The following is a 15,847-nucleotide window of genomic DNA, read 5'->3' as shown; positions in this document are numbered from 1 at the left end:
TCCTGCATTGACATCAACTGAAGGAATTATGAATACTGAGAAAAACATGCTGTAAAAAAGCATAACTCTACAGCACATTTAATGCAATCAGCTGAGGATGCATTACTTGGTAAAAACTGTTTGTTGGACTTAGGAACAGGACAGAGTCAGCCAATAAATTTCAAAGATGACCGGCATAGTAGAGTGAAGGCAGAGTTCAATCCTATCCTTAAAATGTGATTACGTTGGAAAAATCAGATTTTCCCCAGAAGTAAGAATGAGGCTGATGGTGCAATTGTATACTGTTGCTTAGTGCTCCTCTGTGCATAATGAAAATCGGAGGTTGCTGCATGAATCCTGCCTTCTTCATCAAAAGCTGTGATATATGTATGTCTTATCATTGAAATGCTTGGAAAGCATGAAGTTATAAAATATATGATGTAGGTACTCTTGACATAAGAGTAAAACAAGAAGCTTATTTGTTCCAATGTAGTAAATATTATTTACTATCAAGAACACCTTGACACTGTGATGCACCATCAATAACTCTCGGAGACGTGAGGCGAGATATAGGCTTTTATTGGCTGGAAGAAAGGATAAGTAGCAATTGACCACCATACTACATCCTGGAGACTGAGGCCGGGGCTGTGTCTCCAATCGCCTTTATACCGGGGTCTGTGGGAGGAGCCACAGTCAGTGGGAGGAGCCACAGGAGCAATCAGCAGGGGCGGGGGGGGGGGGGGTGTCCAGACAGGTATATATAGTTCACCACACACTGATATATCATTCTTTCAGATTTTAGTAATTGCTGGAGATTTAAAAAAGAATGAACCATTTTCAAAATATCTTGGTCTTTTTTCAGACTGTCTATTATAAATCTTTCATCTCTTTTAGTGTCTGTTTCATATTGATCTTATTCTAACTCGCACTTTTTGTTTCAGGACCTGACTGGTTTTCATTAAAAATTCTTTTCTCTGATTGGACAAGAAACAGTTTAGTCTGTTCGACAACATCCCAGGTCCCCAGTGTCTTTTCTACTTACTGTACATCATTCAAACACTTTAAAAAAAAATGTAAGACCTTTGTTGACTCTGGAGAAGCCCTGGGTCCTGACCACTCACTTCAGAGGAGTTCTAGGATGTTATTGAAAATGTCAGGCCAGGTGTACATGGAGGCCCTGTGTAAAAGGAAAAAGGAGCACATCATCTCACAGCCCACCATTTCACTCATCTGTTCAGATCCTTCCTGCAGCAAATATGGAAGAGCCTGTCTCCTCTCATTGGCTTTGTTAGTCACCTCAGAACCCACAAGTTGGAATGAAAGCTAGTCATCTTTAACACCCAGGGTCAAATGAGAAATGTTGAAGTGTAAAACCCTGCAGAACGTTTTGGAATACAATAAGTTTAATCAATAGCTGGCAGCATTTTTCACCACAGAAACCACAATCAGTCTGAAAATGATTTAAGATGGGCTTGAGGCAGTTGCTTTTTATTTTGCCTGACAACAATATAGAGAGATAGTCATGAGAGATTACATTGTTTGCTCAGAAACTGAAGGCGAAACTTGGCTCTGATTTTAACTAAAATTTCCAAGAACATAATTTTTGATTGTAATACATACTAATTCCAAGACGTACAAGCTTGATTTTCATTCAAGACCGATGTCAAAACCTAATATGGCCTTGTCGGTCTTGAGAATTCACACCTATTTTTAAAGTCCTACCGAAGTTTACAACAGACTTTCCAATTTTATTTACCAAGGTTTTGTTTCTTTCTTTGAAGTGTCTTAGGAACCAAGGGAGAAATTTTAACAAAACACACACAGAATGTTGGAGGAATTCAGCAAGTCAAACAACTTCTATATGAGGGAAACATTTCAGGTCAAGGAGTCCTGATGAAGGGTCTTGGCCCAAAATATTGGCAGTTTTATCCACCCAATAAATACTGCTTGGTTTTATGTCTTCCTCCAGCATTTTGTATGTGTTGGTCAAGATTTCCTGCATCTGCAGAATCTCTTTTTTTCAGAAATCTTTAATTGCTAAAATAACATTTCAACAACGATTCTGGGGAAACAATATTGATTGTGTTGTCATTGAAATAGCTAATGGTTTATGCAAATAGATGTTTCCTGCTTTTGTATAATTATTTTGCATAAATAAAAGCTTTAGTGTGATTGGCATGTATTAGACAGGACAATGTACACATTTATTTGAAGTGAACAGGAAAGAGTGGTGCAGAAGCCATGGAGAAGCCAATTCAAAATGCCAAATGCAGAAATACTGGGTCTGCGGGGTGCTTATTCCACTCCCATGATGAATAAGGCAAAATTCAGAGGTTAATGTGAATTCTGCAGGAGCTGGAAGAGTGGCAAATTACAACATTCCTCAAGGTAAAGAGAAATTTTTCATTACAACCATAATGCATTGACACAATTTGTATGAAAGGCAATTACAATGGTGTCTTTTATTGAGCTTTTATGAGTGCATGCTACATTAGTATTTTTTATGAAAGCATTGGTATAGCAATGGAGATGAGGCTGATGTAATTAACAGTCTATTGTTGTTACTATAGAAGAAACCTCTACATTCAAATCTCCTAATTTCTGGATATTAACCTTGAGTGAAGGCAGTTGTTTTTAAGCAATTCACTTCAATTAAAAAGATATTATTTTGTACTAAGCATACACTGTATGACTAATAAAATCTCTTTCTATAATGTTATGAATTAGATGCTGCTTGATTACAATATGAGTTGCTGCAGAATTTGTGTTTCAATGTTTCTTGTACCAAATAAAATTCTTTCTGCCAATCTATTGAAGTGATATTTAATCCATATCAGGTTGGAAATATGTGAACATAGAGTGACTACCATCTCAGATGCTTAGGTATCTACTTTTCCCACAATTCCTCATGTCACAGAAAGAAGTTGTTCATCCCATTGAGTCTATGTAGAATCACAAAGCAAGCCTATGCTCTATTCATTTTCCTTGCAACCTATTATTCCCTCATTCTCCTGAATTCTACCACATCTTCATGCTAGCAGCAACCTACGACAGTCAGATTAACCTCCAAACCTAGAAGTCGTTGGGATATTGATGGAAACTAGAGTACAAAGGAGAAATCCTTGGAGTTAAAGAGAAGCCAGGGTAATTCCACCTACACTATATTGGAGGTCAGGATTAAATCCAGGTCACAGAGGCGGTGCCTCTGTGGCAATAAAACTGGGGTGACTCTTACAGTCTCAGTAGAATTCCACAGCAGTGCTGCAACACAACTATTGTCCTGAGGGTCTGCGCATAAATGGGTATAATCAAAGCTGCAGATTTTCTAAAGGTCTATCAGGAAGAGACATTAAATGGTTCTATGTCCGGAGAAAGTTTCAGGAATGATGAGTGGTGCGGCCGTGGATGGGTCTGAGAATGCCTATTCTCAAGACGAAGATTTTTCAAACTCATAGCTAACGTAGACCTTTGGAACATACACACGAAATGCTGAGGGAAATCAGCAGACCAGGCAGCGTCTATAGAAAAGAGTTGACGGTCTACGTTTCATGTCAAGACCCTTCATCAGGACTGAAAAGAAAGAGGAGGTCAGAGTAAGAAGGTGGGAGGGTGAAGGAGAGGAAGAAATAGAAGGTAGTAGGTGATAGGTGAAACTGGGAAGGGGTGAAGAGTGAATTGAAGAGCTGGAAAGTTGACTGATGAAAGAGATAAAGGGCTGAAGAATGGGGAATCAGATAGGAGAGGGTCGAAGACTATAGTATAAAGGGAAGGGTGAGGAGCACCAGAGGGAGGTGTTGAGCAGGTAGGGAGATAAGGTGAAATTCACTGGATTTATAAAAGGTATCAGTAGATAAACTGTCTCCAGAGACAGAGACAGATAGATCGAGAAAAGAGAGGGAGGTGTTGGAAATAAACCAGGTAAATCTGAGGCAGAATTAGGACACAATTAGGACACAACCAATTGAACTTAAGAAGGTCTCAAGTTAATGGAAGATGATAGGTGGTTGTCCAAGGGAGAACTGAAATAAAATAATAGAGATTTTTTATCAGCTATTCTGAATTCTGGAAGGTAATTTTTTCTTTATTTATCTAATTCCATTTGGCCATTTCTAATAACCTCGACCTTTACTACAAAAATGTCATTTTTCTTGTTATAGAAATGAAATAAATGTGGAAAGGTTAGTTTTGCACAGAACTTTATTGGATTGATATGTGCATCCAAGACAATCTCTTGCTGATCATTGAGGACAGCTATTGCTAAAGTCATCAACACTGAGTCAGGTAATGAAGCACAGTGCTCAGACCTGCCAAGTGGGATTTTTTTTTGTGGGTAGCACTGGACAACTTAAATTTAAAGCTCTGTTTCATATCCCGCCCTATATTTGCTTGCAGTTTTGACTCCCTTTCAATTTTACAAATGCAGTTTGGTCTATTTCAGAATTCAGGTTTCTTGCCTCTTCTGCTATAGCCACATATTTCTAGAATTAAGTTTGTGCCAGAGATGCATCTGTGCCAAATAACGAAAATAGAACAGCTTAACAGACATATGTGTCAACCAAGGTCTGGTTTACAATGTGCATATCCTCCCTATACCACTCTAAATTCAGCCAAGGCAAACATCCTTGCACCGGAAACAGTGCATTGATGGATGCCTCATATACATTCAGTGAACTCATTCCCTAAACCAGGATGTCCTAACTTTTTTATGCCATTGGCTAATACCGTTAAGCAAGGGGTCTGTGGACCTCAGACTGGGAAACCCTGCCCTAAACTGTGTCAGTGACTGAAACATTTGGGGTTGAGGAAATGTGACTTCCTCCAGCTTGTTGCTCAGCTAGACACCTCTGACAACCACGCTGCAGACTGAGCGTTCACCGTGGGCATGGATCTAACCTTGGGGAAGGACATGGTCAATATGGATGTGCACAGATGAGTCTGATCTCAAATATCACTACCTTGGTCTGTTCTCTGCTTGGTTGCAAGCTCAGGGTAAAATTGTCTGGCAAGATCTCCTGGGGTCATTGCTCTTTGGCTAGAAGCAAGCTGCAGGAGAAGAAGGTGGAAAGTCAGGAGCCCTGGGCTTGGGTGGAAACAACATATTTAAGTGTATTATTGCTTTGCAATCTAAAGAGAAGAAGGAATATAAAAAAAACTAAATGTTATCTTCTTGACTAGTGTGTTTGTACTTGGGGCATGGCAGCCCCTTCAATGGCCATTGTTTTTAGATATGGCCTGACCTGCTGAGTGCCTACAGCAATTTCTGGTTTTGATGGCTGATCTGTCATTCAGAGTTATTTTTTTAGTTTAGATTTAATCATTTAACGCATTCAGGGAAAAGTGCTGAACTCTGTACTGGACTCTGCACAGTGAAATAAAAGTGAATATCTTCCTTTCAGACAGGAAATTAAAAGGCAGCATGCTGAATATTTTACAATGTAGCTAATATTAAGCATAATATTGAGTTTAAATAAAAGTGTCAAGGCTACCGATGAATAGACTCAGTTTCTTTTTTTATTCTATTTACTCTTTTTCAGTAAAGTTAGGCACGATAGTTGTCGGCAGTCAGTCCATATATGAATCACTCAGAGCCTTGCACTCTGCCAGCAGTGGGTTGCTGATAAGTTATGTAAGCAAGAAATGAAAAAGGAGCGAGGAACAAACACAAAGAAATTGCCATGGGGTTTCATTCTGAAATGCGAGTTAACACTCCAGTAAAGTCAGCTGTGAGTGAAATTGCAACAGCTCCTCCAGGTTAAGAATTCCTGAGCTTGAGAAGTATTCATGTTGCTTCTGGGCTAACAGAGACAAGTGAATGCTGTAATATCCTAAAAAAAACCTAACAGAAACAGAAATAAAGAAGCAGAAAATGCTGGAAGTGCTCAGATGAAGGGTCTATTTCTCTCTCCATAGCTGCTGCTTGACCTGGTTGATGTTTCACTTCTAGAATTTATTGTTTGAGAGCTAAAGTAATGGAGAATCTCAAGTTATGGTCTTTGAATGAAAACCTAAAGATAAAAATAATTGCTATGTGATTTGAAAGTTCAATATGTAGTTCATCTAAGATCTGAATTAGTCAAGAGGTAAGTTAAAGTTGCTGCTTAAAGTTGACCCACTAAGTGCTAGTTCATCTATTGGTACTACACAAAAAACGTTTTGCTACTTCTACAATATATTGAAAGATTCCACTAATTTTAATTTATTTTACCTTCAAAACTCAGTTTCTAATTTAACTTAAGGGACTTGTTCCAATGAAGTGACCACTATGGGTCCAGGTTTATTAGTTAAAACACAGCAGTTGTGTTAAGCTGCATCTAGTACAAGGAAACAATACTTAACAAAGACAATAGTCACACTCCGTTTCTCAAAACCTTGGAAATTTGCCCTCTAAATTTCCTTCCTCTAGGCTGTGTGGTCTCTCTTGCTCTGTCACTCTTTAATTCTACACTGTTTTCCCCTTTGACATCACAGTCTCTTGCACAATATTACTCTTTACTTAATGAAACATTTTGTTTATTTTTATCATCCTTGCTCTTTTTCTCACTCTTGGTCACCCCACATGTGTCTTTCATGTAATCTGTACCAGATTTTGCCACAAATGTCTTTTCTCCAGTGATAATAAGGCCTTGATTTCCCTGCTGTCTTTCTAACTCCTAATTCATTTGTTTTGAGACCAATTTCATCTTAGCTCATTCTTCGCAGATTTAATGAGCATCGCCTTCCTAGCACTTTCGGTTGTCTTCATTTTTGACTTAATTAGCTATCATGTTCTGCTTCTATGTATTGATTTCATATACATTTTAATTATTATAATAGTGAACAAATTTCTTGTTGTTTATAATTTGCTACAACAATATTTAATAGCTAATGGAGTTATAGTTTGTTTGATTAACTAAGTCTGTGTGTGTCTTGGAGTTATTGAGTCACACAGCAGAACTGTTGTCTCTAGTCAATCTCTTCCTGAGAGCTCACATCCTCCCTTTCTCTCCTTTACTGCCACTATCCTTTCCAATCATTTCTCAGATCCAGAGAGACTCCTGTGAATTCTCACGTCAGATCGGCATTTTACAGCAAGTTCATTGTTTGACCTTAAGGCTTGAAACACTATTTTCGGTGAACCCCAGATCTCTATCTTGCATTCTTAATCTGTCCCTGCTGTGGAACTGAATTTGCCTTACAGATTTCTGTTTAGTGTCTTCCAGTTCTGAGAAAGTACTTTGCTAATGATTTGAAGAATAAGAAAAGAGGGAACATTGATATCAAAATACCTGACACCACAACATGGTTTCTATGAATTTTAATCTAAATCTCCTCCTCAGTTTGAAAATACAAGTTTTATTTATTGGAAATAATTATCTCCAAGATGCACTTTTTAGAACTTACAAAGTGCAAGTGTTGGGAGAGTAGGTACAAACACCTCCCTACTTCTTGCTGAGTAATAAGTGACACAAAGTCAGGTAGCCCGTGAGAGTAGTGTGGGAGAGGAGTCCAGTGCGTATTCTCCTACGGTTGGTATAGGCACACGTGCCAGATGCACGTTGAGGTGTAATCTATCTTCTGAATGTCCTGAAAGCCTCGGCCTAAGTTCACTCACAGATACTTCTGAAGGATATCTGTCAGCTGTGAGTGGGGACAAGGTCAAGTTTCTCTCCGTTGCCGGTGTGCAGTTGGGGGGTGGGGGATGCAGACTTTTTGGAATCTATCTACCTACAAGTTCTGCATCACAGAGAAGTCTTGCATTGGCTGTGATGCAGAAGTTGTAGTAGATATAGCAATTGTTAGGAGGACAACCCTGAGGCATGATCTGCAGATATTTCAGCTTGTGAAGGTGGAGAGTGTTGCAGGATAGACAGTCAATCATTCAAGGATCTTTACTGTTAATCACTTTGTGAAAGGAAAATGAATATGTAACAAACTTTTGGGTTAGAATCAAAAGAAATTCAACTGACCTCGACTATTCTCTCAAGTGCTAAAACGTAGGGAAAATATAGGACACAATGAAAACGAGAGATAAAAAGAGTATAAGTATAATTTATAGGGATTTGAAACAAATAGCTAGATAGTTAATTGCAAGTTGAATAGATTTCATGCCCATTTCATGTAGAAGATTCATTGCCATCATCTATTTCTGCAGCTGTGTATGTTGGGATTTTATTATTCAGGCACAGCTGTGATCTGCAGCTTCAAAGTCATCACAATGACCAGAATGTGAAAGAGCATCCAAACAATTATTGTTTCAGGGTTTAAATGATTAATGTAATTACATCCCCTATTTTTTTTAACCAGGCATTTTGCTTATTTTAACTTCTTTTACAAGATAAAAACGTGCCTTTCATCCTCAAGTATTTCTTTCATTGCTTCTCTACTGTCCAATTACAAGTACAGCAGCTTAGAAAGTTTTAGAAATTTAGCAGAGAGACAAAAGATAGACTGTAATATGTAGAGACATGGAGCCAATCTGAGAAGAAAGCATTTGGTATGAAAATAATGAAGTGGATATTCCTTCCTCTGTACTGGAAAGTTCAGACTTACTTTCAACCTGTTGCCAGATCTCATTATGTTGGAAACCCATTTTCCAAGATAGGAGTTCTAAATCTAACTAGGGCAGGATTTGGATCCCAAAGGGACTTTCACTAGGAAATATAGGACCTTAATGCAGTATCAGAAGATAGCTAATTGTAGAAATCCATTGCAAGGGCAGTAGAGGCCTCAGCTTTAGAGATTTGATTAATTTTAAGTCTTGGACAAAATCCATGCTTAAGTCAAGGAAGATTTTGGGGGCATGTATGGTATTATTTTAAAATGTAAATCCAAAAAATGGGAGGACAGTCTGAGCAGCTGCTATGCTGACTTGAGTGAGGTGTATCTGAGCTCATTGACACATTTTGAAACATGAATTGTGGAACACTATGTTAAGTTTACTGTACCTCACTGAACTCTGCTGAGGCATGGTTTGCAGTGGCAACCTATGGAGAAGGAGAACTTGTTCATGCAAGGGGCGAGGTATCACTTCCTCCTAGAAGATGTCTAATTGGGGGCAACCACAACCACTCCACTTCTTACAGAGGACCATGTTGCGAATGATGTTGGGGACAGAGGAGGAAATGAAGGCACTCTGCAGTAGAGTCAGGGCTTGTGAGTGTAAAGTTAGATAAGTGTTTGTGTTCCCTTGAGTAATGAATAAACTGACAAGTTCTTTAAAGTTATTGGGCATCCTCTTATTTCTCTCATCACCAGATCCCAAATTGAGCATAATAGGGCAATGGTGTTTCTTCCTTCTAAAGTGAGTCTCTGCAGGTCTTCAGATACTGTTAAGGGAATCTCTTGATTGGGAAGGAAAGGGAAGGTCCTACTATAATTACTGAGCTTTGATTATCTGGCTGATGACCTGCACTTTGCAGGACAAAACAGGTAAGGAGGAAGAAAGTTTTAATTTGTAGAATGATTTTGGTGGGAGATCATACTTCCAGGTCTTGCATAACGTTTTTCCCCCCACAGTTATACCACCTTACAAGCATGTTTATGGAGGCAAATCAAATTTCCTCCAGCAACACTGCAAAAATGACAGCTTCAATGTGGAAAGATGGTTAACATAGACGAATGGAAACTGCCTCACTGTTGCTCCTTCAGATCAGAGTTATAATGGAATTGCTAAGTATCAAAAATACTAACACGAGTTAGATATGCTAGCATCTATAATTTCAATCAAAAATAAAATATCCTTAGCCTTTCTTCTCAAATAAAATGATATTAAAGAGAATAGACCTCAGAGAAAATCTTCATAGAACGGATGATTAATTACAGATTTAGAGAGCTTGCTCTTCTAAACTTCACTATCCTGTTTGATCTTCGTGTAGCTTTTATGTTGATGAGTAACAGCAGCAGTATTATTAAACATCTCCAGAGGTTAATCCCTGGATGTAAAATAATATATTGTTTGATCTCCAGGTAGCAGTTATGGGATGAGAGTGCCGTTGTATGACCAGGTGTTAATCAGTCATACAGCATAGAGGCGCTTTGGTTGTAAGTAAAAGTGACAAGGAATCAAAGTAAGCTGTATGTTGTGGCTTTCCACGCATCATCAAATAATTCTGTCAATATATTGTATTGAGTGTGGTATCAACATTCATTATATTATTCTGGCGACGTTCTCTGAAAGAATGGCTTGCTGTAGAAAAAAATTGAAATAAATGAGATATGTGACTCTTACTTCCACATTTGCCTCAAATCTCTTAATGTCCATGATTAAGAAAAAAAATCATTTGAGCATTTAATTATCCATAATTAACTTAGCCTCAATTGGAATTTGTTGAAGAGGGTTTTGAATAATTGTCTACGTGTTTCCTAACCACTCTTGAAAGGCCTGGCTCTAGTTTTGAGACTATGACCCTTAGTGCGGAGACCCCGACCAGAAACAGATTTTTCCTAACACCAGTAACATTGGTACCTAGGAATACAGTGGTGATAGAAAGTTTATGAATACTGTAGAATTTCTCTATTTCTTCATAAGTATGACTTAAAATGTGATCAGATCTTCATACAAGTCCTAAAACTAGATAAAGAGAACCCAATTAGACAAATAACATAAAAACATTATACTTGTTCATTTACTTATTGAGAAAAATGATCCAATATTACATGCATTTGTTAGAAAAAGTATGTGAACCTTTGCTTTCAGTAACTGATGTGACCCCCTTGTACAGCAATAATGCCTACCAAGTGTTTCCAGTAACTGTTGATCAGTCCTGCACATCAGCTTGGAAGAATTTTGGGCCATCCCTCCTTACAAAACTGCTTCAACTCTGGAATGTTGGTGGGCTTTTTTGCATAAACTGCTTGCTTCAGGTCCTTTCACAGCATTTCTATAGGATTATGTTCAGGACTTTGACTCCAAAACACACATTTTCTTCTTTTTAAACCATTCTGTTGTTGATTTACTCTTATCTTTCAGATCATTGTCTTGTTGCATTTCTATTAAGATTCTTGTTGAACTTCTGTTAAGCTTCAGGTGACAGACTGCTACCCTGACATTCTCCTGTAAAAAAAATCTTGATACAATTTTGAATTCATTTCTCCCTCAACGATTGCGAACTGTCCAGACCCTGAGGCAGCAAAGCAGCCCCAAACCATGATGCTCCTTCCAACATTCTTCATATTTGGGGTGAGGTTTTGGTGTTGGTGTGCAGTGCCCTTTTTCCTCCTAATGCATGCATTTCTGCCAACAGATCAACCTTTGTCTCATCTGTCCACAAAATATTGTTCCAGAAGCATTGTATAACATCCAGGAGGTCTTTTGCAAACTTAAGATGTGCAGCAAAGTTGTTTAGGGAGAGCAATCATTTCCACTGTGGAGTCCTTCTGTGAACACAATTCTTGTTCAGTGTTTTTCTTATAGGGGACATATGAACAGAGACTTTAGCAAGTTCTAGAGATTTCAGTAGGTCTTTAGCTGTTACCCTTGGGTTCTTTTTCACTTCCTTCAGCATTGCACGTTGTGCTCTTGGTGTGATCTTTGCAGGATGTCCACTCATAGGGAGAGTACCAATAGTACTGAAATTCTTCCATTTGTAGACAGTTCATCTTACTGTGGACTATGAACTCTCAGGTCTTTAGAAATGCTTTTGTAGTCTTTTCCAGCTTCATACATCTCTACAATTCTTCTTCTAAGATACTCTGAAAGTTGTTCTGATTGAGGTATGGTGCACATAAACAGACCTTTCTTGAGGAGAGGAGGCTCTTTCAGTAACCTGCCTTTGTGTGTCTTTTCTATAGGGTAGGGCACCTCTACAATCCACACCTTCAATTTCAACTCATTGAATGGAACATCTGACTCCAAATAGCTTTTGTCGAAGGCATTCCCTCAGAGGTTCACATATCTTTTGCAACAAATACATGTAATATTGGATCATTTTTCTCAATATTTTCTCATGTTGTCGCGTGGCCTAGTGGATGAGGCATCAGTCTAATGATCTGAAGGTCACTGGTTCGAGCCTCAGCTGAGGCAACGTGTTGTGTCCTTGAGCAAGGCACTTAACAACACATTGCTCTGCGATGACACCGGTGCCAAGCTGCTTGGGTCCTAGTGCCCTTCCCTTGGACAACATTGGTGGCGTGGAGAGGGGAGACTTGCAGCTTGGGCAACTGCCAGTCTCCCATACAACCCTGCCCAGGCCTGCGTCCTGGAAACCTTCCAAGGTGCAAATCCATGGTCTCACGAGACTAACGGATGCCTATTTCTCAATAAATAAATGAAAAAGTATAAAGTTTTTTGTGTTATTTATTTAATTGGGTTCTCCTTATCTAGTTTTGGGACTTATGTGAATATCTGATCACATTTTACATCATATTTATGCAGAAATAGAGAAAATTCTATAGGGTTCACAAGCTTTCTGGCACCAAGGAACAGGAGCAGGCTATTCATCCCATTAAGCCTATGATCATATCTGACCTAATATTCCTTGTCCAATTTCTTACCTTTTTCATCAGCCATTGATTCTTTACCGATTAGTATATAATTTTCCAAATGTATTGCTACTACTTCCTGAATTAATATTCTAGTATTTTTCCAACAATAGGCTAATCTAATATTTATTGGAAGATTACAAGCAATGAACTTGCGATCTTTGGAGCTACACCTTTAAGGATCCTAGATACAAGCCTGCCAAGCCAGGGCATTTATCAGCTTTTAGCTCCATTGATTTCCTTAATGGTTTTCCTTCAGTGATAGCAAGTACTTTATTCAGTATTAATGGGATGCCTGGTAAAAATCAATGCAAAATATTTATTTATTGATTCTGCTAGTTTTTTATTGTCCATAACATTTTTTTCAGCCTCTTGCTCGAAGGCACCTATGTTCAGTTGGGTCAGTTTTGGTTTCTTATATATCATCATCATCATGTACTCTGTCGTATTCACATGGGCGCTCATGGTCTTATCCATGACCATGATTATTCTTGGCAAATTTTTATACAGAGGTGGTGTGCCATTGCCTTCTTCTGGGCAATATTTTTACAAGATAGGTGGCCGTGTAAAATTTTTTACAAGATGGGTGGCCTCTGAATAGTATTATCAATACTATTCAGAGATTGTCTGCTTGGCATCAGTGGTCGCATAACCAGGACTTGTGATAGGCACCAGCTGTTCAGAGATATTTAGCTTTCATAAATGACACACAAATGAGGAATATAAAAACAGAGATAAAATCCCTGTTTTTATAGTCCTCATCTGTGTGCTCTTTCTGGAAGTCAAATATCTCTGAACATTATGTTCCCAGCTTTGATATTTTTCCCATCATGCCTCTCTCTGTAATAGCTATCACATCATAGCCATTTACCTTCATTTGTGCTTTTGGTTCATCTACCTTATCGTGAATGCCTTTTGCATTATGATGCAAAGCCTTTAAGCTTTTCGTTTTGCCCTTTTTTAATCGCCTTATCTTTTTTGTCCTGTGACCTATTATGCCTTGCATCCTTGATTTCCTTGCCTTCAGCTTTTGTATTCTACTGTTCTTTCTTTCACATATGTCCTCGTTTCCCTCTCCTTTGTTATCCTGATAGTGGTCCTACCTTCCTGCCCTTCTACTTCATACTATTTCTTGAGCTCCTGCACAATGCAGTATTAGTACTGGGCTCTCTCCTTCCAGAGGAAATATTTCATCGGCTTTGGTTTCAGAGGGGGTTTGCCATCATCCTGAGAGTTCAGGCAGCCACTGACGGTGCTTGTGTGCCAAGATTAATAACCTTTTCCTTTTCACCAAATATAAGGGATTCTGTCCTTCAATGCACGGTGATCATGTGAAGAATTCTTGACAGTCAAAGCCATGTTTCCTATCAACACCCATAATATCCTTATGAACTCTGCATTATATGCAAAAGCAGTCCTGATACCTTTCCCTGAAACGTTGACTGTTTGTTCCCCTCTGTATATGCTACATGATCTAGCTGAGTTCCCCCAATATTTTGTATGTTGCCATGCAAAAGCACGGCCAGTCCTGTCTGGAGAATTGTATCTTGTGGGAGAAAGTTACCCTCAACCTCCTTGATTTTTTGTTTTAAATGGCATTTCAGACTCCAACCACCGCTGATGAGCACAGTGAAAACCATCGAGATACCAGAATTGTCATGGAACACATCTCTGGTCTCCTAGAAACAAAATTCCTGGCTGGCATCAGTCAAGGAGTGTCTTTCAGTAAACACCAGATGTCACTGTAGTAAGCTACACACGGTATGGTTTAGTTATTTGAAGACAGTGGTGGCTGCATGGTGACCCTGAGTAGAAGTAAAATGAAGTCTGGCCTAAAGAAGGAACAATAGCATAAAGGAGATCATCTGGGAGGTCATAGTTCACTATTAGCCAACTTATCTCCTCAGATTTAGCCAGAGAGTGGTGGATCTGTGGAATTCATTGCCATGGGCAGCTGTGGAGGCCAAGACATCTGGTGTACTTAAGCCAAAGGTTGATAGATGCTTGATTGGTCAGGGCATGAAGGGATACAGAGAACAGGCAGGAGATTGAGGCTGACATGAAAATCAGATCAGCCATATGAAATGGCGGAGCAGACTGGATGGGCCAAATGGCCTAATTCTGCTCCTATATCTTATGGGCTTACTATCGTACTCTTCCTCCTCCCCTCTCTCTAATTCTCCCTCTTGCTTCTCCATCTCCTCAATGAGGTGCTGCTGTTCCTCCTGCTTTGCTTCCCGATGAAGTGGTGACAGGGAAGCAGGCCTCCTCTCGTACCCAGTGATGGAAGAAAGAGAAGGGCGAAGAACTTTCAAATGATGCTCAAATCATCTTTATGGTAATGGAGCAACAGATGCCATGAAGATCTGTAGATCTGTTCAGAGGATCCGTAGTGACCATAAAAAATCATGACTGAGCTGCCTTGGCAGATTTTGCATAACCCCTATTCAAGAGGTAGTTTGCCTCTGTGCCATCTCTCTCCCATCTCTGCCTTCGAGTAAAACATTAATTAAACAAAGGTAGAATCAAATCCTGCTAAAAAGTACAATAAAATGCATTCTTAGTGTGTATGGCATGGAAGATTTGATTCAAAGTTTGATCTTAATTCAGTTTTGACAAGCAGAAAAAGAAAAGGGGTGGAATATATTTGGGCTGTGAGCTTCAGAGAATTGATTCTTGGCATCTGATGATTCCACCCCCAACGTAAAGCAGTACAAAGGGGATGGAACACAATTTAAATGATAACATTTAATTATACAGCCTATAATTCACCCCTGAGGTCATCTCAGCTCAGAAATCCTAATAGTTTTAATCAATGTACACTGTATTAGCAAATACATTATGATTCTGCTGCTAATTTCAAATTATAATGCAAAACATGTATATTGGATTAAGAAAGCGCAATGGAAGCTGAAATGATTAAATATTTTTTCTTTTTCTATTTAATGTAGCAGTACTATATCTCAATTATCCTCCTACTGAATGTCACCATTATGCACCCAGACTCAGTTGCCTCTTGATAAATAATATTGACCGTGAGTAAAGGAAAGGAATTGAGCAAGCTGGGTCACTCAGTCATAAATTAAAGTCATCAAGGTAATTAACCTATAGGGCAATATGTCTACAAAAGAAAGATTACTGGGAAGCATTCATTATCCTGGACATGAACTGATTCAGTGCAAAAAAAATCACACCGATTCATGGAGGTCCCTGCAGTTCTAGTTTCCTCTGATAAACAGTATCTCCTCTATAGCAATGAGTTTATCTTGCAACTATAGTACACTTTAAAGTGTAGCAAAATATTTAATACTGTGAAATGAAAACAGAAAATGTTGGATACATTGAACAGGTCAGGCATCACCTTTGGAAAGAGGAAAGTTGCTGTTGCAGCTACAGTTCTCTTTGTCAG

The sequence above is a fragment of the Hemitrygon akajei genome, chromosome 5 (genome assembly GCF_048418815.1).
Source record: "Hemitrygon akajei chromosome 5, sHemAka1.3, whole genome shotgun sequence".
Taxonomy (NCBI): domain Eukaryota; kingdom Metazoa; phylum Chordata; class Chondrichthyes; order Myliobatiformes; family Dasyatidae; genus Hemitrygon; species Hemitrygon akajei.
This window is presented reverse-complemented; position numbering follows the sequence as displayed.